Source organism: Alnus glutinosa, chromosome 5 (assembly GCF_958979055.1).
Source record: "Alnus glutinosa chromosome 5, dhAlnGlut1.1, whole genome shotgun sequence".
NCBI classification, from domain to species: Eukaryota; Viridiplantae; Streptophyta; class Magnoliopsida; order Fagales; family Betulaceae; genus Alnus; species Alnus glutinosa.
The window spans coordinates 6212119-6235503 of record NC_084890.1 but is presented as its reverse complement, the minus strand read 5'-3'; the positions used below and the strand labels follow the sequence as shown (position 1 = coordinate 6235503).

Below are 23385 nucleotides of genomic sequence, written 5' to 3'. Positions count from 1 at the left end.
CTCGGACTCGGAGCTTCGAGAGACGGTCTACGAGATCCTCGTCTCAGTGTGCCGGAGCACCAATGAGTTCTGTTGGGACACGGCACGAGTGCATCCATAGTCATAGTAGTATAGGCGACGGTAGCCATGGCGGCGTGGCTGTACAGGTGGCGACCTTTACAGGCACTCTTGGTGGACCTAAGTCGTGCATAGCTAGCTAGCCGTTCTCCCACGTTAGCTCAGACATGGGCATTTTTGGTAGTTTGTGTCATAAAATGTCACCTGCACAGCACGTGAAGGGTTTTTCATCCATTTTGACGGGAAGAGGTAACGAAGTGGCCATTTTCGGAGTCGTTGGTAGTTTAGGGGGTCGGAATCGAAGTGCTGGCAATTTGTGGGGCTAAACGCAAAACGGGTGGTAATTTGGGGGGCTAAACTGTAATTTTTCCTACTTTTTATTTTAATTCTTTTATCTCTTAAGCTTATTGGGTCTTTAAACAACTCATAAAACAAGTAATGAAATCAAAACCTATACCATAAAATTAATGAAACTAATGATTGGAAGTTTACCAAAATACTTCCTAGCACACACTTCAAGCCTTGAACCACACAAAACTACACAAATCTCATAATTTTCTCTCTTGGCCGTAGGTGTGTGTGTGAGTGAAGCTTAATGGGTATTGCATCTTGGTTCTATTTATAAGAGAATGAATGGTTAGGATCAAGTAGACACATTTTGATCCAATGGATGGGAGTTGATGCATCTTAGCCTTATCTCCAAGGTACATGGGTTTGTTTATCATTACTAAGGTAGTGCATTTTGCATTATGATTAAAGAAATGGAATTTAAGCCAACTCTTTCTCTCTCTCTCTCTCTCTCTCTCTCTCTCACACACACACACACATGACGGCTGGCCACTAGGAGAATTTAATACTAAAATGCAAATCTAGAGGGAGTTAGGGCCAACTAGTGTTGAGCTTTTAACGCATTTCTGCTAAAAATTCAACAGTTGGATTAATTAGGCACCGGTTTTAACCAAAAAGTTAACTGTTACCAAATTGAATTCTGACTTCACAGAATTCAAGTATAAACTTTATATATACTATATTGAGTAATTATAAGCCATAAAAACATATTTATCAAGCCTAAATTTAGAGGTTAAAGTTCAACCAAAAGTGCCACTTGACACCTAAATAGTCAACTATAAATTTAAAAAGTCAACCGGTGGATTTTTCACAATTTTACTATATGATAAATATTTTTATTGTGAGCACAACAATTTTTGAATCGACCAAAACAGAGTTCGTTTGACCTTATTTCTGTCGTTCCAAAGTTTAAGGTCTGTTTGAACTTATATTGAATTGAAACTATAAACATTTTTTTTTTAATCAATGAATATTTATTTTTATAAATATTTATATTTATTCTTTTATCTTATTATTAGATCTTAAATTTAATTTAAAACATATTTTATGTCTTAAAATTTGGGACGTTACATTCGGTTAGCGTGTAGTAATTGTAATTTTAGCATTACAAAAACATATGAGTAGGGTAATACGCATTCAGAGTGAAAGTGAAATGTTTTAAAAAAGTGTTGCATATCATTAAAAGTTGATGAGACTAGTCTTCAACCCACCCACCCACCCACAATTTAAACCAGTTTTGCTTCAGTGACGGTTAAGAATGAGTATTGGTCTGCACGCCTAAGCGTAGGCTCGGTCAGGTCCTCACTCCTCAGATAGATGCATCAACCATAGACTAGTGGGAAGGTCTCGGTCTCGTTAAAGAAAGTGAGCCAGTCTTCTTTACGCCAGTGCTTTTCTGTATTTCCCATTTTCCAAAAGATTTATTGTGAACAAGGAGTACGTAGCTAGAAAATCTGTTAAAAGATATATATATATATGAAATATGACAATAAATATGACCGGGCTATCAGTTCTTGCACAGTAAACACAATGAATTATATATATATAGAACGTATTTTGCTTTTATGCTTTCCCATAAACATACCATCACCCCTTTTACCGTGTGAAATGAAAGTCACGCACATCTTCAATTGCTGGTTTTTTTCCGACACCTTAACTCATTTTCTTTAAAATGGCATTTACTTTGGGCTAAATAGTTCGTTGCATCAATTATAATTCATAAACATAATAGATTTCTAATTTTTTTTAAAAAAAATTGTACTTTTTAAAATTATAAATCTAAATAGATCTTTAATTTAGTTTATCATTTTCAAGATAAAACTTTTAAAAATATGGTTAAATGTATAATAAAATTATGGTTGAATATTTAAAATCTTGTGTTTTTTAAAATGTATTTGATTTATTGTAAAACAGTGTCCTCAAATTTGATTTTTATTAATGAAGAAAACGATAAATTATTGAATGCTTTGGTTTCGAAGGACTAGAATGACATTAATTAGCATAATTCATGTTGTTGTCTTTAGTATATGGCAATGAGTCTTTAAGGGGTAGCTCAATCGGCTGGGAACCACGCCTCATGAAGCGACATGTCAAAAAAAAAAAAAAATAGTATATGGCAATGAGAACATATGACACGTGTTATTTAAAATAAGTAAGAAAATCACATAACATGTTAAAAGTCTTCCATGCCTAAAGATCTGTTGGAACATCGATCAATTGGTAAATTTACAAGGAAAAAAAAAAGAAAAAAAAGAGAAGATAAAGCAAAGACGACGTGCTTTGTAATTCAGTGAGTACACGCAAGTCTAACTCAAAGACTAAGTAGTTTTTTTTTTTTTTTTTGGGGGGGGGGGGGGGGGGGGGGTGGGTCTTATTTTGTCTTTTTTATTTAATTTAATAAGTTATGCTTTGTCTTTAGCAAATTCTTGCATATGAAATGAGAAATTAGATTACATTCTATATGAAAAACGAATTTCAAAAAAAAGACAGACGTAATTAAAAACATTAAAGGTCCTATCTTTAATCTCATCATCATAATCCGTTGCAAATTAATCAAGAAAAAATGTTTTAAAGTATTGAAATATAGACGCTTAGATATTTTTTGACATAAAAAGGAAATCCATCTTTGAAGTTTCATATTTTGCATGCAATAATCCAGCTTTCCAAATGCCAACTTTAATTAACTCATATGAAATGAAAACAGCTACTCATACTTGAAGTATGAAAATAACAGTAATAATCATGCATGCGAAAAAAAAAAGAAAAAAGAAAAAAAATGAGGATTGAAAATTGGGTTAAACCTTCTTACTACGAGGTATGAGCTTTTCCAAACTTTGTAGAGGAAGACCTTCAATGGCCTCGATCTCTCTCTCTCTCTAAGCTTGGGTTATTGAAATAGTGCAGAAATGAGACCCGTCACCCATCTCACATACAAAATGCTAAAAAACCCTAAAAGATTATGCAAGTTACTCATCAATCGCTTGTGCAAGTCATTGATCAATTAATGGCCGGGTGTAACATGCATCAATCGATATATAATTATATTGATCGATGGTCGAAGAACATTTGAAAATAATTATTTTTAAAAAGTACTCTTGTAGACACAAATCATAGAACACTTCTACGTATATGCATATGTATATATATACATTTTAGAGATCGAAGTTTTTATATTTAAAAAGTCTTGCGTTTTGTAAACCGGTACTGTTTATTTGCAAATAATTGCAGAATTTGATCATGCGTGTCCCCAAGTTCCTGTAACAAAAGATTTCGGGCGAGCCACTAAAAGTCACAGCCAACAAATATTTCATGATGCTGATCATGAGAAGCATTTGCTTTGAGTTAAACTTAGGTGCGAAGCCAAGATATACTAGAGTTTTCACATACATCACGAACATCTCAATTCCTACCGGAAGGATCGAAATAATGACACATGCAGCAAAATCTTGTACTCATCCTTCATTTTTTTCTTTTTTTCTTTTTTTATATAACTTTATTTATAATTTCTGATCTTTCATCATTTTTAAAAAAATGTATTCAAACTTTAAAAGTATCAATTTAGGGTATCAATCTTTCACTTTTTTTCAATTTCAACATTCCGTTAGAATTTTCTATTAAATTCTATCAAAATTTTTAAAATACCCTGTGTTTAATTTTTTATATATATATATATATATTAGAAAAATTTTCAAAGATTCAGGCATGAGTATTTTTGTAAATTCCGTTAAATTCTTACCAACACCTAAATCTTAACAATTTTTTTCTTTTTCTTTTTTTTCCTAAAAAAATTATGGGTATTTTGAATATTTTGACAGGATTTAACAGAAAATTCTAAAAATGGTTGAAATTGTAAAAAGAAAAAAATTGAAAGATAAATACCCTAAATTTTCACTTTTTAAAGTTTGAGTACCTTTTTGCAAAAATGATGAAAGGTCAAGGATTATAAGTAAAGTTCTCATTTAAAAATAAAAAATAAAAAAGGGAGGGGGGGGGGGGGGTTATAAAAAAATTAAAAAAAAAAAAAAAAAAAAAAAAAAAAAAAAAAGCCATTGGATTGAGTACTTAATTACTTGCCCACAAACAATCTGCTCTTGTAGGCCCCTCAAATATTTGGATCTGATCCCCTATGCCAAAATGAGACATTAATAACCAGACAAATGTGAAAAACTCTCCTCCTTGGCTTAGTTGAGCAGCATGAGCATTGGCCCTGCAATGGCTTGCAGCATAAGACAACAATTCCACCCGCACTTGACTCATTACACCCCATCTCTTCTGCCATTCCAAATTTCCTAGCTCTCTGGCCAGATCAAATGCATAAACAGCAGAGATGGTTTTCTTGGGTTCCGTTGCAGCTCTTCAATGCTTCTAGTAAAATTCTGTTTATATTCCTGATATGTTTCTTGTCCTCGGTAATCGAAGAAGTTGTTTTGGGCATCTTTACATGTATCACGGAATCTTTTTTGGCCAATACCTGCTACAGCAGACATCATAGTGGGCTGCATAACTAGAAGATATAACATATAATCAGAAAGGATTTTACAAAATTCACGACGATTTTTAGCATCATCTTCATCAAGTTGGCCAATATCTTCACTATCATCATGACTCTCCTTATGATCATAGCAGAGTTCCATAGCAATATGCCATAATAGAAGGCTCTCATCATAATCATAGTCATAGTCGATAATATAATGCATCAAGTTGCTACGACTCTCATTAATCCCATCACTATTACTATTCTGTCGTAGAACCCAATCCCCTCGGGCTGAATATAGTTTCTTAGCATTGTCAGGATCGTCTAGGAGCTCGGATTTCTTTTTCAGCTCATCAAAGATGAAAACCCATATATAGCTTTTTTGTTAATGGTTTCTTGGAAACATATTTCATCCGATCATAAAAATCCTCAAGGCCCAATTTCTCAATGACACAAAATATCAATATACGTCCATCATATTCAAAGGGTGGAAGGCTTTTTTTAATTCTTGGACGTTTTTTTAGAAAATATTCTATCAGGTTGAATGTATGTAATGATTCATACCACCTCCGGAATATGATTCGTCTACCCCATCCCAACAAACTCTTTTCTTCTTCTATATCTTCCCCCCAGTTTATCTTCTTGAGTTGGAGAAAGTATCTTAGGAGAGGGAGGAAGCATCTTCCTATAGCGGCTTTCCCTATATTAATATTATCCCTCGGCAACAAGTACTCCGGCATGGAAACAGCAGTCCAATCAGAGAAAGCCAGCATAAACAGAGCAATTGTATCAAAGCACATGGCACCAAAGAGCAAGGTATAAGTAATTCCAACATCAATCTTGCCAAAACCTTGCTTATCTATTGAATAGAAGGTTGAGAGGGCTGCCACTACCGCACACCACGATATAAACCGGACGATGTACCCAGGCAATGAACGCACCACGACAACCTTGGTATAGAGAAGATACATGAAGTTGAGTTCAACCGCCAGCACTTTAAAGGCATCTTCCTGGTCTCTAATTTGGAAAAACGATCGGCTCTGCTGGCGCTCGAAGGAAGTCAAGATGACATCCACGATGTGACCCTCGGACATTTTGAATAAGCAATAAGCAACGTACACCATCCCAACATCATGATCCCAACACGGCGGAACTTCTTGATCATTATTAGGTTCTTGTACTATCAATCCTACCTGATCAGTTGGGAGTTTGGCCTCCTCTTTCTTCCAAGAGTATTTCTCCAAGAAGTGCGTGAGCTTGTCATAGGTAGCCCATGGCCGGAAATCAGCTGCAACAACAACAATAGATTCTCGGTATTTATCCGGGTTCGCAAGAAATAAAGCACTCGTTCGCTCACTATACTTGATGGTTCCAGCAACAAACATAAGAGCAGTAGGGACCCATAATCTGTTTGTAGGAAGAGTTTGGCCGAAGACAATAATAGCAGTAACAACCTGGCTTAGGAGCCCGACCATGTGCCTTTTCCAGAGGGCATTATACTCCAGAGCAAAAGCAGTTACGGTATCTGGACCGCCAAGGTGTAACAAAAGGAAGGGAGCCCAAAACGCCAGAAGGGCAGCATGATCATCAGATTTCCGAGTATATTTTTGACTGTTCGAAATAAGTCCCACTGCAAAGCAAGCAACCCAATCGGCCAGCACGTAAGCTATCCAAATCTTTACCATCACATTTCCCGCGCGCTTTCTGAATGGTGCAAACAGAATTAGAACAACCTGTAATAAGACACTGAACAGAATGAAACATTGGATGTTCCATTCATCATAGAACTTCGTGACTACGGTAAGGATGGAGAAACACATATCCTTCAATTCCTTTGGTTGCTTAATTTTCTTTCTCCCTTCTTTCACCCGGCCGGCCTGATGAAGAGAACTTAAAAGTACGTGTTAGTTTTAAATTAATACTCTTCTCAAACTGCAATCCAATTATTAACGTGCTCCCTAAATTATTAATTATGATAATATCTTTCTAAACTATTAAAAAATGTCAATATCCCCTAAAATAACAAAAATATTATTCATAAAATTATAATTTTTTTAATATTAAATAAAAAAACTAAAAGTATTCTAAAAAATTAAAAAAATATATATATAATTTTTTAAAATAATTAAAAACGAAAAAAAAAACAAGGTTTTTCATTTTTTTTTTAAAAAAAAATCCCTTTTCTAAAAACTTTTTTTTATATAATTTTCAGTTTGGGCAACCCCTTGGTTTTTCATTTTTCTTTTCTTTTTTTATTATATATATATATATATATATATATATATATCTTCAATCTTTCAATTTTTTTTTTTTAGTTATAGTTTTTTTTTCGAATTTATAAAGATATTTTTGTTTTATTGAAAAAAATTTAGTGTTATCTTTGTCTTTTTATTAGTTTTAGGGGGACACTGACACAATTGGTAGTTTGGGAGCACATGCATTGACAATAGAATGGTAGTTAGAAGGGTGTATGTGTACTTTTCCCTAGTTTTTAATAAAGTTGCTAAAACAAAAGCAGGAGTTAGATATATATAATATATTTATATTATGCTATTTTGAATGACAAGTCGATTTATATAGAATTATTTATGATAGTCAAAACATGATTACTCAATATATATAATTGTTGGTATAAAAGGGTTTTTTTTTTTTTTTTTTTTCTTTGGTTGTTGTTGTTGTAGGCGTTTGTGTAAAAGTTGATTACCGCATAATATAACGGTTCAATTATATATGGACAGCAAAGTTTGTTAACAGTTTTTCTATTAGAGTAATTTTATGCGCATGTACATGTACAAAGACTAAAATAAATTATAAAAACTAGCAGATGGCGCTGGTCTTTCATTATATATAATTTAATTTGAGGACTATTATACACATACACTCCCACTTCTCTACACCTTTAAGTGGCTTTTAAAATCATCATTAGCTTTGATATGGATCTTTATTGGATTTTAATCTAATGTGGTTTTAAAAGTCACTTAAGGGTGTGGAGAAGTGGGAGTGTGTGTAACATCACTCATTTAATTTTAACATTTGTTTTCTAAAACGTCTTAGAAAATAGTAAAAATATAAAAAATAATATGAACCAACCCTCATTTTGGCCAAGGGGGTGGCTCAACCAACCCTTTTCTTCTCTTTTTTTTCTTTTTTTTTTTTCAATTTTTTTTATTATTATTATTAATAATTATTTTTTAAAGATTTTTTATTTTTTTTATTTTTTATATAGTGTCACATGTCAACCTTAGCGGTTGACACGTGGCGAGCCATTAAAATTTGGACGAAAAATCTAACAGAGATACCAAATAGGTTTTTACCCCTAATTCAGGTACCACCTATGATACAAAATAAAATTGAGGTACTAAATTTAAAAACACGTAAAACTTAGGTACCAATAGGGTATTTAACCCTAATTTTTAATATACTAATATTTTTTATTAATATTGACATGTGTCGCATTTTTATTAGTTTGACGTAGCAACCTAACCTAACGGTTTTTATTAACTTTGTGGACGGAAAACAACTTCATAGAGTGATTTGTAATTTTAGTTTACCACAAGGACTCTACAATAATTTTTTATACCACAGAAAGTGATTCGTAATTTAGACCAACTCTAAGGACTAATAGTACAAATATCTATTTTTTTTAATCCAAGTTAAAGCCTTTTTAATGGAGAAAGGTGATACCTGCACCCAAACTGAAAGGGAAGGAATAAAGAGAAGATGTTTTAGTTGAGTAAGGCAAGTTAAAGCCTTTTTAATGGAGAAAGGTGATACATGCACCCCAACTGAAGGGAAGGAATAAAGACGGGCAGAGCCACCTTCAAGGGTGGGTAGGTTATGGTCCCCCAAAAAAATTTCAAAACCCTTTAAAAAAAAAAAAAAAAAAAAAATATTTTTTAAGGGTTAATCATATGATGGTCCCGGCAAAAAGGAAATTCAATCTCCCAAAAAAATTTCACTACCAGTAAAAACTAGATTACATAGTAGAATGGAAAATGAATTTCTGACATATTATTTGCTAGTTTATATTGAGAAATAAATTACTAAGGATTTCACTACAGAAATGATAATGAATGAATTTTATTCCATAAAATACTTTCATTGAGCACAATTCAAAGAAGATATAATTTTTTTTTTTTTTTTTTTTTTATCCTTTTGTACATGTTTATAGCAAACTATAATACTTTTGCATTCAGAAGAAAATTTATTTTTAAAGATGATTTTATAAACATGTAAATTTTGTATACAGTACTTGTGACTTATAACTTAGTATTAAGTTAAGTTTAAGACTAGTGAGCTTTTATTTTACACGCGCACGCACATATAGATGGACTATATATATATTTATTTATTTATTTAGGTTCGGACCCACAAAAAAATTTGTGGTTCCACCCCTGAATAAAGAGAAGAGGTTTTAATTGAGTAAGGCAAGTTAAAGCCTTTTTAATGGAGAAAGGTGATACCTGCACCCAAAGTGAAGGGAAGGAATAAAGAGAACAGGTTTTATATGATCCAATAATAATTTTAAGGGCTTCATCAATTTTAAGATGATAAAAAGATGGTCCTTAACATTACTCGTTCTCAATTACATAGGCCACCTTTGTGAACTTCTTTCTAAGAAATATATTATACTAACAACTTATTCACAGAACTAAAATAAAAAAAAAATTAAAAAAAAAAAAAAAAAAAAACAATTATTCACACGTATTAGCATGTGATTGAAGCATGTTAAACAACTTGTTTCCAATGTCTTTTTTTTTTTTTTTTTTTTTTTTTGAAATTGGTCCAGGATTTTTATAAATTGTAAAAACATTACATAGCTCTGTCCAAACTATTCCAAGAAATGGAATTCACATGCGGTTTCAAGAAATGGACAAAAAATGTGTAAGAGTATTAGTAGCAATTTTCTTAAATCTCATTCTTTTCTTTATATGTAGGAAAAATTTCTAAAAAATTCATTGGATCATATTTCCTTATTGTTCCCTAAACTAAGGAAACACCAAGAGAACCAAGTTGTACCCTAGCTTTAGAGAAGCACAAATGGTTCGCTTAACATTATTTTAATATAAAAAACTTTATATTTCGTCTCTCATTCCTCTAACATTTATTTGAAATAATGACCACCTTGTAACACCTCAGGGGTTCACCCAGGGGTAGAGGGAGGGGTCGAGGGGGTCAAATGCCCCCCCCCCCCCCCCCCCTCACCTCCTAAAAATTCTCGATACCTTTAGTAAATTTCTCTTTATGTCTAAGTTGCCCCCCCTTAGAAATTCATCAAGGGGCAAATTTGCCCACCCTTTACCCACTATCGTGATTTTTTTTTGTGAGTTTGATTTTTTCTGTCACAAACTCATGTTTCAGTAATTAGGTCAAAGAAAATTACAGACATTGAAGAAGGGTGAAGGTTGAAGACGAAGAGGGTTTTTTCACTTTTTTGTTTTGTCTTCAAAACGTGCCATTTAACTAAGTTGCGATGTTGAAACGCTCGTTTAAACAAAGCTCCCCTCTTGAAGGCCCAAACTTATAATGCACAACTTATGATTAAAAAAAAACCAAGGCACATCTAAACTCTCAGTCTCAAATAGTTTTTTGTCTTCTTCTAAACTTTGATAGTTTCATTTGCAAAGTGATAAAGCAAAAAAAAATAAAAAAATTGAATGGTTCAATAAAATTCATAAGGCACAATTTCTTCTTAAAAAATTTCAGCATTTACGTATGTAATAAACTTTTGTAATGATTAGTTTTTATATTTGAATTTTTTTAAAATTAATATTTTTTATATTTAGATTGCTCTTTTTGATAATTGTTTTTATTTAATTATTAACGAATATATATAGTTTTTGTTTCATATTTTAATTGTATAAAATATATAATTGTAGTTGCCTAATATTATGGAGAGCAATGATTATATTGAACTCCAATGAAATTCTAAACGAGCTCGTGTGATGTAGATTCAATAAATTTGCCAGTAGATCTTGTTTAAGAAAAAAAAAAAAGAAGCTTATGATTACCATCATAGTGATACAGATCAAATTCAAAGAGCATATCTACAAAATGGGCATTGCCAACAAATTAACCATAATTTTCCACAAATACAATTTGAAAAAACATGGCATTGTATTAATTTAGCATGATTCAAAGAATATGATAATTGGTTGAAATACAACATTTCAAAAGATGTTGCATATTGCTTGTTTTGTTATCTTTTCAAATCAGACACTAGAAATCAAGCAGGTAGAGACTCGTTTATTACTTAATGGTTTAAAAATTGGAAAAAAAATATTAAAAAAATTAAGAGAAGTTACATGCAGAATCATGTGGGGGTTCGCAATAGTGCACATAATCAACTTTATTTTTTTAATATTTTAATTAATTTTTGTTCAAATTTAATTTTTTTTTTATTCATACAAAAAATTATTGACCCCCCTGAACAAAAATCTTGGCTTTGCCACTGGGTCCATCGTGAGGCGTTTCGGGGTGGTCGCACCACCCCCGGCTCCATATGTGGTTGGCCGACCACCCATTAATAGGCGTTTTTTTTTTCTTTCTTTCTTTCTTTTTTTTAAAAAAAAAAACAAATCGAGAGAAAATTAAAAATAATTAGTGATTTTTTCTGAAAATATAGTCTATTAGGAATAGACTATATTTTCCAGGATAGACCATTACCAAACAAATGAATGACTATTCCTCCATTCCAGGAGTCTATTCCGCGAACTAAACGAGGCCTAAATGGTTTATCTTTCATCTCTATTTCTCTTAGCATTTAATTTAAAGTATATTTAAATGGGATAGAGAAATGATAAGAAAAGCTATTGTAGAGTGCATTTAAATAGGAAAGTAAAAAGTGGTTTAATTTTCTAAATTAATAAAAAGTTGACAAAAAATTGCTACTAGTGCTACAAGAGAATAAAACCAAAAATTTCTCTCAATACTTTGTCACAAAATTCGAATCTCAAGCTAGCACGCCAAGCCAACTCCGGTATATATGCTTCTTGTAATTGTATCAAGTTAAAGCCTTTTTCTTTTGTTTTTTTTTTTTGGAAAAATTGCACCACTAGTCCTTGTGGTTGGCTTAAATTACAAATCACTCTCTGTCGTATCAAAATTAATTTAGAGATCATTGTAATTGGCCTAATTTACAAATCGCTCCCTGGAATCAAATTCTGTTAAAATTTTTGACAAATTCCGTTAGGTGCCACGTCAATACCAATAAGATGGCGACACATGCCACTCTTGATAAAAATAAATAAATATATTAAAAATCTAAATAAATTTAATATAAAAAAAATTAAAAAATTGGAAAAATCAAAGGGGTGGCTACCGGTTGGGCAGCCACACCACAGGCCACCCCAAAAGAATCCTAAGGGTCGCGCGCCTCCATCCCAAAGGAACTTGTGCGCCACCCCCAATGACAAGGGGTGGCTGCCGGTTGGGAAGCCACCCATTTCCTTTTCCCATTTTTTAAAAAAAATAAAATAAAATAAAATTTTAGGTTTTTAGTTTTTTAAATTTTTAATATACTAATTTTTTTATTAATAGTGACAAGTGTTGCGTTTTTATTAGTCTGACGTGGCAACCTAACTTAACGGTTTCTATTAACTTTGTGGACAGAAAACGTCTTTAGGGAGTGATTCGTAATTTCAGTTTACCACAAGAACCCTACAATAATTTTTTGTATCACAGGGAGTAATTCGTAATTTAGGCTAACTCTAGGGACCAATAGTGCAATTATCCATTTTTTTTTTTTTAATCCAAGTCATAGCCTTTTTAATGGAGAAAGGTCATAAATACACCCAAATTGAAGGGAAGGAATAAAGAAAATTTTGGCCTGTTTGAAATTCACTTTTTCCTTTTATTCCCTTTCTTTATTTTCACTTTTTTCAAAAAAACATCAACTTCAAAACATTCTTAACTTTTTTCATTTTTTATATCAAATCAACATTTTTTTATTACTTTTTAAATAAAAAACTCACTAGAATACTTTCTTTTCTTTTTTTTTTTTTTCACTTTTCCATATAAATTATTTCAACTTTATATCACATCAATCCTATTTTTCAATCATTCAAAAAAAAATTCCTAAGGGGAGGAAAGGGGTGAGGAATTTCAAACGGGACGAATATGTTTTAGTTGAGTAAAGCAAGTTGAAGCCTTTTTAATGGAGAAAGGTGATGCCTGCACCCAAACTAAAAGGAAGGGATAAAGAGAATAGGTTTTAGTTGATCTAATAATTATTTTAAAAGTTTTATTAATTTTAAGAGAATAAAAATATAATCCTTGACATTACACGTTCTCAATTACATAGGCCACCTTTGTGAACTTGCTTATAAGAAAAATGTTATACTAACAACTTATTCCAAAGACTAAAATAAAAAAAGAAAAAAGAAAAAAACTTTTTCATACGTATTAACATGTGATTGAAGCGTGTTCAACAACTTACTTATTCCAATGTGTGTATGTGTTTTTTTTTTTTTTTTTTTGAAATTGGTCCTGGATTTTTATAAATTGTAAAAACATTACATAGCTCTGTCCAGACTATTCGTTATTGGCCACGTGTCGAGCCATACATGGTGAAGGTGTTGCTTTACCCTCCATTTGGGCAAGCTCATGAGCTACTTGGTTTAGATCTCTTTGCACAAAACTCACAGACTCACAGTCCATGCTTGAAAGGTCGACAGTGTATTCCAGGCATCTGCTATGATGCTGCTATACTTGCTCGGCCATCCCTCATCTTTTCGAAGTGCCAAAACAATCTCCATCGAGTCGCCTTCCATGATTATCGACCGAAACCCTAGTTCCCTATAAAAGTCCACACCTCGATGTGCTACGTAAGCTTCAGCCGTTGCCGGATCGGAGATGTACGATTGGGTTGTACACAATTAGAATACCATCTTTTACTTAAAAAAAAAAAAAAAAAAAAGAGAGAAAGAAAGAAAAGGAAAGTTCCTATTCTTTCATATTTTCTCCCAACTCTCATAAGCAAGGCATTATTTTGAAAAGAGAAATGCTAGATAGTTTTATTTATTTATTTTTTTTTTTTCAAAAGTTTATTTCTAAATGATATGTCACAATTTTATGATATTGTGGCACATTTCTTAAAATTATAGATCACATGAAATTGTGACACATCATTTGAAAATTAACTTTAAAAAAAAAAAAAAAATTGAGATGTATAACATTTTCCTTTTGAAAAAAGTGTTAGAAATCATAACAAAGTACTTTCGAGATTGTGGACTGATTATTCATTGTTATGGCTTGTTTGTTAAACTTCCTCAGTTCCTCTCCTCCTCCGATCCCCACCCCCACCTTTCTTTTTCTTCTTTTTTTCTTTTTTCAAGTTCTCCCCAAAAAAAAGTTAACATCAAAACATTTTTTTTTTTTTTTTACTTTTTTTACTTTTTATATCACATTAATTTTTTTTATTACCATTCAAATAAAAAAATTTACTACAAAATAAAACTTTTTCATACAAAAAATTCAAACTTATTTCTATTTTATCTCACATCAATCACATTTTATTCATATTTAAAAAAATAAAATAAAAAATAAAAAATCTCTCCACATAGGTTACCAAACATGGCTAATATTATCATATCTTCACGTTCAAACTATTTTCTACTCGTGGTGGTGCTTGCTGCGTACTAGAGCCATATACATACTAGTCATTGGCCTCTTTCCAGTTGAATGCTCTCTTCTCTCTTCAAACCAAAACTCATAGTTATTCCCAGACTGCTGAGGAGCCTCCCCCTCCCCCTCTACTCTCATCTTCCTCCTCAGTCCTCTCCCCTCTCTTTTCCGACTCTTTTGAGTCCTCCTCAAAGGTCTTATCCACCTTTTCAAAGGTTCCATCCACCTCTTTTGAAGCCTTATTTATTGTCTTTGGTGATTTATCTATGTTCACCAACTCTGTTGGCCTTTCCTCCATGCCAATCGTTCGAATTCAGCCTCTTCCAGCCGTTTCCATCCGTAGATCCGCCACTTCTTTGAAGTCTTTGGATTTGGGTTTTTCAAACTCAAATTTGTCAACTTCAGGAAGCTCTACCCTCGGACGCGCCACTCCACTTTGCTCCTTGACCTCACCGCTTCCATCTACCACAGTCCCGACTCCATCCAGCGAGCACACGCCGACTCGTGGACAACCCTTCACCTCGTGTGTTGCCTCAGTTGCTGTCTTCCACTTATACTATCGGTCTTCTGGGGTGGTTTTCTCTCTTCCGGCCACTTTGAGCCGGAGCATGACCACCATGTGGCAGTGCGTGGGATCAAAGGCAGTAGCCTTTTGTTAGTAACCTGTGCTGGTCTTGCTGTGTTGCTTTTGTTTTTCCTGGGCTTTTTGTTGTAATTAATATTGTTTTCTTAAATTGATGTCTTTCCCTTTTTTATGTGTTTATTGTCTCCGTTCCCATTCAGGTGTTTTGGTATGGATGAAATGTATTACGAGGGTCATGCCCCTATTTGAGTCCATTTCTCTAGGGTTCGAATAAGGTTGAAGGGTCTCATGATGGTCATATTTTTATCCACACCCTTTTTTACCGCCTTTTTTGGCGGTCTTGTTTTTTGGTGTTCGTGATAAAAATCTATAGGCCTACGTCATTCATTTGATATATTCTCATTTACTTTTTGTTTTTGTTTTTGTTTTTTTTTTTTGTTTTGGTGCTTCTTGTTAGGTTATTCAGCCCTACTGTTTTATTCTTAATTAATTGTAATTTTCTTTATGTACCAATATAAAAAAGTAATAACAATTTTAATCATTGTACGATCAGAAAGATTAGTTCATGTGTCGGAAACTGACATCAGCAACAATATAGATGATGAACAATATGATTCACTCATTATTGCGTAAACAGTACACAAAAAAAAATATCACCCATAAATTCCTTTGCTAAAATTCTAAAATTTGCAATTTCGGCCCCTGGACCCATCTGATAGTCACAAATTAGTCGAAAGCGCGTGAATAACAGAAATAATACCAAGAGTAAACGTACGCACCGTAGAGTGAGAGAGTGGGAAAATGGTAGGGGATTTTCATTCACTCGCTTAGTGATCTCCACGCAGCACAGAGTGTTTGTATTGGGACAATCTTTTTATCCCGCTATAGATTTGGAAAAATAACAAATCACAAATGCAAGTGAGAGTTGCCAGTGTCACACAGATATGCGAAGCCAAGATCTGCTGTCAGTTAAAACTAAAGCTGTGATTTATAGATGTTTTTTTTTGAAGCCGATTTATAGATGTTTTTGGTCCAAGATAACTGGGACTTCTGGTTCAAGAATGTATTTGTTGTTGTTTTCTTTTTCTTTTCTTTTCTTTTTGGCAAATCTCTTTAAAAAATTTATTACTTGATCAAATGGAATTCACATGCAGTTGAAGATATGGACAAAAAAAATTGTATAAAAGCAATAGTAACAGCTTCACCGACTCTTATTCATTTTACTGTATATAAATTTTTTTAAAAAAAAATTCATTGAATCATATTCTCTTGTTGTTACAGAAAATATAAAGAAAATGTAAAAAAAAAAAATTACAAAAAATCACATTTAGTAGATTCCTTACAGGTTTTTTAAACATTGAGAATGCTACAGTACTTTCTAATGCATTGGAAAGCAATGTTGCATTCTCAATAATTATTATTATAATCATAAACTCGATTATTTCTTCTCTCACATCATCTCTAATTCTCTATTCTCATTATAATAATAAAATGAAAGAAAAAAAATAAAGGAAAAGTAAAAAAATAATGTTTTAATGGTTTAGGAAAAAATTAAAGGAAGCTAGTGAGTGTTTTTAGATATGGAAGCAAAAAGCAATTTCATTTCCTCAATTTAGGAAAAAATTTTGGGTGATTGCTACTAGTGCTCTAAACTAAGGAAACAAAAAGCAAAGGAACAAAAAATTGTACCCTACTGGAAGCAAAAGTGATTCCCTATCCCTTAATATTATTTCAATATAAAAAAAAAAAAAAAAAAAAAAAAAAAAAAAAAATATATTTTTCATCTCTCATTCCTCTGCATTTATTTGAAACAATATTTAAATGGTTTTTTTTTTTTTCATCTCTATTTCTCTTGGCATTTACTTTAAAAAATATATTTAAATGGTATAGAGAAATGATAAGAGAAGTTATCGTAGAATGCATTTAAATAAGAAAATAAAAAAATGGTTTAATTTTCTAAATTAATGTTTCGTTTGTTTCGGTGTAAAATAATTTCTGTCGTAAAATATTTTCAGGGAAGTCATTTTTCAGAAAAATATTTTTCGTCGAAATCATATTTTGGTGTTTGGCGCATACGGAAAATTACAAATATTTTTTATATTTTAATTTAATCATCTTAATTTAAAAAGATTAAATTTTATTCACAGAATAAAAAATGTTAATATGAAATAATATAAAAATATATATATATTTTTTTATATTTGACACATACAAATTCCGGCAAAATTGGCCGGAATTTGGCCATTTGTGCTGGATTCCGGCGATTTTTGCTGGAATCCAGCACAAACAACTGGATCCTGGCTGGACTTGCCAGAGATTGAACGGATTCGACCGTTCTGGCCAGATCCAGGCTGGATCCGGTCAATATTCCAGCCAGATGGCTGGATCTGATTGGGATCCCAGCCAGTATCTCGGAGATCTAGCTAGTCTAGCATGGTACCGTAGGAATCTGGCGACGATTGCCGGATGTCGCCGGATTCCGGCATAATTTGTTCGATTCCGACAACAACCGGTGTCGGAATCTTGGTCGGTGCCGGAATCTGGCGATAGTCAATTGTTTGAACATAAAGGTCGACTGCGTTGTTTAAAAAAGAGTCGATTGTGTCTACCATCTACGGAAAATGATTTACTCTTTTAAAGAGCGTAAATCATTTTTTGAAATTTATTAAGTATTTTTGGTTAAATGGAAATATTTTTTGGTTGACCATTATTTTCGCCCTTACCAAATACTGAAAAATATCAAAATCATTTTTCAGAAATTATTTTACGTCAAAACAAACTGAGCATAAGAGAAAGTTGAAGAAAAATGCTATTAGTAATACAAGATAATAGAATTAAACATTTCTATCGATTTGAAAAATTTGTCTCGGAATCTGAATCTCAAGCTAGCATGCCAAGCCAACTCCACATATGCTTCTTGTGGTTGTATCAAGTTAAAGCCTCTCTTTTTTACTTCATTTTTTTTATTCAAAGTTAAGGCCTTTTTAATGGAGAAATGTGATACCTGCACCCAAACTGAAGGGAAGGAATAAAGACAGAGGTTTTAGTTGATTAAGGTTAGAAATTAACTTTTTATCGGCTCAAACTGATAACTTTCAAAATTATTATGAGATTTTGAATGAATTATTATAAGATTTTAATCCAAAAATAATTTTAAAAATTACATAAATTTTTCAAGGATAAAAAGATAATCGTTGACATTACTCGTTTTCAATTACATTGACACCTTCATTTGTGAACTTCATTCTTAAAAAAATGTCATACTAACAACTTATTGGTACGATTTTAAATAAAAAAAAAATAATAAGGAAAAAGAAAAAAACCTATTCAAATATATCAGCACTTGATTGAAGCGTGTTAAACAACTTTATTCCAACGTCTTTTAGCACAACTAGAATACCATCTTTTACTTTAAAAAAAGAAAAAAAGAAAAGAGAATGTCATCTTTTCCCTTTATCCTATTCCTTAATTTGCATCTTCTATTCTTCTCCCTATTTTCATGGGGGGAAAGAAAAGAGAATCAAATAAAAAAAAATAATAAAGACAAAGCGGAATAAAGAGAAAGAGACAAAAAAAAATTTAGGTTGTTCGATTTATGATCTACGTCTACATAATAAAACCCAAATGACTATATTATTGCTATTATTCTTTGATGAAAACTGTACAATTAAATGACCTATTCATAGTTAAATGAGACAATAAATATAATAATTACGTAATTAATATGTAACTTATGATAATTATAAGAGTTACATAATCAATATGTAACGATTGAGAATTATGAGAGTAAATAATACATTAACATTCCCTCTCAAACTTAAGGTGAAAGAATCTGGAAGCTTGAGTTTATTTTTTATTTTTATTTTTTTCGTTGGAGATGATAATGATTGACGATAGTTAACAACGATGACTAGAGGCGATCGGCGATAGTGATTGAAGATGCGTTGTAAATTTTAATAGGCCAACTACAAGCAAAAAAATAGTCAACTATGAGCTTAAATGTGCTTGAATTTTAAACAATACCACAAAGGTAAAGGAAAAAAAAAATTAAAAAATTAAAAAAAAAAAAAAAAAAAAAAAATGATGGACCAATTATGGGCCATAAATAGAAGCCAAATGTGGACTGAAAAATGAAGTCAATTATGGGCCTTAAATGGACATGAGTCTTTAAAGAGTACCACAAAAACTAAAAGATAGGTCTGAGTCAACAAAGGACTAACAATATACCAAATAATTCGCCAACAAAGGGCCAATAAAAAAAAAAAAAAAAAAAAAAGAAGGGTAACTTGGCTTCTTTTAATATATATATATATATATATATATATTCAACTAATTTCCTCCTCCTCCTCCACTTTTTTTTTTTTTTTTACCTCCTTTGCAGAGTCTTTGAGAGAAATCCACCAAAATTTATTGTCTCTTTCTGGGTTGGTTTTAAACGATGACGTCCTCTGATTTGTCATCATGATGAGTCATGACCGCTGTCTCTTATATCTTTGAAATTGCAAAGTGTTGCCTATGGAGACAAAGATAATAGGAAAAACTGTAATTTACCCCCCTGATGTTTACACGAATTTTCAATTTTGGTACCAATGTTTAGATTGCTTCAATTGCACCCAAGAAAGTTGAAAAAAATTTCAATCCACCCCCTTCCGTCCAATTGCTCATTCTGATGAGAAGGAAATGGACCCACGTGCGTGGCATGTGACTTATATGCAGATAACCGGACGAAAATACCCTCAAAAAATTGAGCTGTTGTTTTCTAAGTTAAAAAAGACCGGTCCTTGTAAATCACTTTCAAATGCAAAGTAAAAACCCGAAAAACATCTTGGGAGACCGAAGAAGGAACCAACAACAAATTTTTGATTTAGGATTCCTTTGCGGATTATCATCAACAACAAATTTCAGCCGAAATCGACTTTGGGCTAAGGGTTGTCGTGATTAAACCAACCAAAGTGGGTGTTCGATCAAGGTATGTTCAAATAAAAATACTCATCTTTTAAATTTAGGGTTTTGTGCAAAAGTAGGTTACGTCATTTTTGTGTTATGATATCTTTTAAATTCATTCGATAATTCTTTTATTTTGTCTTGAATGAAGCGAAAGAACCAAACTAAAATGTGCTTAGGGTTCCGTTGTTTTTTTGTTATGAAATCTTTGTTTTATTCAGAAGATGCTTTCAATGATTGGCTTTGTATATTTTTTATTGAAAAGTTGTTTTCTTACTGGGTCTGTGTGTTTTGTTGAATTTCAATTACCTTTGTGGCTTTGTATGATGATGGGACCATGTGCTTTGCTTTTACATGTGCATGATGTGCTGCTTTGTGTTGATTTGGTGTTTAAAAAACAACAGTTGTCCCCATCAGGAGAAAATGGTACATGATTATGTCTGTGTGTGTAGTTAGTTGGTATATTGTCTGTTTAAAAAACAACAGTGGTCAGATGAGAAAAATGGTGCCCGTGTGTGAAGTTAGTTGCTGTATTGTGTGTTCAAAAAAGAGTAGTGGTCCCCAGATGAGAAGTTGTGGTTGTGTATATTGGTTGCTGTGTTGTGGTCCCCATATGTCACTTAATGTGTTGTTGGCCTTTATTTAATTTTACAACATGTCACTTACTATGTTTTATTAAATTTACCTCGTAGGATGGCACACAATAAACTAGTGGTTGAGGTCCATTTTGGGGGTAGGTTTGACCGGAGTTTTGGGTGTGAGTATACGGGTGGTGAAGTTGAACTGCACAAAGATAGTATTGACCTTGATAAACTATCTTTCTTTGAAATTGAAGATATATGTAAGGAATATGGATATAAGTTAGGGGATTTAATGTATTTTAAAGACCCCGTGAAGAGTCTTGCTAATGGGTTGCATTTAATTACTTCAGACCATGATATGCTGAACCTGTCTGCTTGCCATGATGGGCATGCCATTTTGCAATTATATATTGTGTCTTTTGGGGATGGAGGAGGTGATGAAGAGGATAGTCAAGATGATAATGAATATGGAGGTAGGGCTGATTTGGATGATCCTTGGTGGGATGATAAGCTTACTGATACTGAAGACGTATTTGATGTTGGTGTTGATGTTGATAGTGCTGGACCCTCTAATGTACAACCTGATAATCCTAGGGTTGAACAAGGTAATGTAGAGGATAATGAAGGGGGTAATGATGAGAATAGTGAAGAGGGTGGTAATGATGAGAATAGTGAAAAGGGTGGTGAGAAGTGTGAAGAGGGTGGTGATGATGAGAATAGTGAAGAGGGTGGTAATGGTGATAATGAAGATGAAGTTAGTCATGATGATGATGACAATAACTTTGATATGGCTAGAAGTGACATACTTGTCTCACCAGTAGCTAGTGATGAAGAAGTTGAAAATTCTAAGTCAAGAGGGTCTGAGTTCCATGCAGTTGACCGAGGGGATCCAAGTTTGGAAGTTAAGATGAGATTCCCAGATATACAGACATTTAGGGAGGTTGTTAGGGTGTTCAATCTGAAGAGGGGCAAGGACATTACCTTTAAAAAAAATGAGAGAAAAAAGTGTATTGTTGTATGTAAAGAACCAAAGTGTAATTATAGAGTGTATGCTAGACAGGTGGATGATGAAGCTACATTCCAGATAATCAGCTTTCAAGGTAGACATGTGTGTGGCGGGCAATTTAGGAACTCAATTGTAAACTCTACATGAATAGAAGATAAACTGATTGATAAGTTTAGAGTTCAGCCCGACATGCCATTACATGTGATACAGAATGAAGTGAAAGAAAGATGGAGGATAGATGTGAATCCGAGCATAATGTATAGGGCAAGAATCAAGGCTAATAAAAAAATATATGGCAACCATGGGGGTCAGTATGCGGCCTTGTGGGACTATTGTGAGACCTTGAGAGCAACCAACCCAGGAAGTTGTGTTGTGATGAAAGTGGATAGGACAGTACCCGAGGCGAATCCAAGGTTTCAAAGACTGTATTGTTCTTTGGCAGCCATGAAGAAGGGCTTTTTGAAAGGTTGCAGGCCTGTGATAGGGGTGGATGGGTGTTTCCTTAAAGGGCCATTTAAGGGGCAACTTCTAGCTGCAATTGGACGCGATGGCAATGATAACATGTATCCGATTGCATATGCCGTAGTTGAAGCTGAGACTAAGGACAGCTGGATCTGGTTTTTGGAAACCCTAGTGTCTAATCTTGGGAACCATGAGCGGCATGGCAGGCCAACATTTATTTCGGATCGACAGAAGGTAAGTCATGGTTAGTGCCCCGTGTGATCTCATTTTATTTTAAAATGTTTAACATTCTTAATCTAATGTTGTGGTTTTTTGATCGTAGGGTCTAATGCCAGCCTTTGATTATGTCATGCCAACCGTCGATCACAGGATTTGTGTAAGGCATCTTTATGCGAACTATAGGGACATTGGGGGGCATAGAGGAATTGCCCTAAAGGAGAAGTTATGGGCTGCAGCTTCTGCATACACTGAAGGGGATTTTCTAAGGGTAATGGGTGAGCTGAAGAGAATGAAGAGTGATGCCCATGAGTACTTGGCCAAAATTGATCCTAGTACATGGTCAAGAGCATGGTTTGCTACGGATTCAAAGTGTGACCTTCTGCAGAATAATATATGTGAGTGTTTTAACTCATACATTCTAAAGGCTCGCAATAAGCCTATCTTGACCATGCTGGAGCAGATACGAAAAAAGTTGATGAGGAGATACCAGGCTAAGAGGGATGGCATTCAAAGTTTGACAGGGAAGTTAACTCCTAAAATCCAAAATAAGTTGGATGCAATACAGAATGAATCAATGGACTGTGTTGCCCTATATGCTGGTGATGACATGTTTGAAGTGACTGGTCCAGATGGTAGACAATTTGTAGTCAACATGAGGAGAAAAAGTTGTGGTTGTAGAGTGTGGGAAATGTCTGGAATCCCCTGCGTGCATGCATGTGCTGCTATTCGACATAGTTGTAAGAATGCAGAGGATTATGTTGATGAGTACTTCACTGTGGAGATGTACAAGAAAGCATATGAGCCAGTTATATACCCAATGCCTAGTCAAGAGCAGTGGATACCAACCCAGCATGACAAGTTGGAACCCCCAGTATCAAGAGTGGCCCCGGGTAGACCAAAGAAGGTAAGAAAAAGGCAAGTTGATGAACGTAGAGATCCAAAAAATCCAAACAGAATGAGAAAATTTAGTGCTAGGATGAAATGCTCCATGTGTAAGGGCAGAGGGCACAATAAAAGGGCATGTCCAATGAGAAGTACCCAAGCAAGTGTTGTACTGCCTACCCCACCTCCAGACAGTGTGAGTTTA

At 33.4% G+C, this 23385-nt stretch overlaps 1 pseudogene; it reads right to left on the bottom strand.

Moving 5' to 3' along the window:
• Positions 1–4466: 4466 nt before the first annotated feature.
• On the bottom strand, positions 4467–6699 carry LOC133868890 (uncharacterized; annotated as a pseudogene).
• Between the last annotated feature and the right edge of the window lie 16686 nt (positions 6700–23385).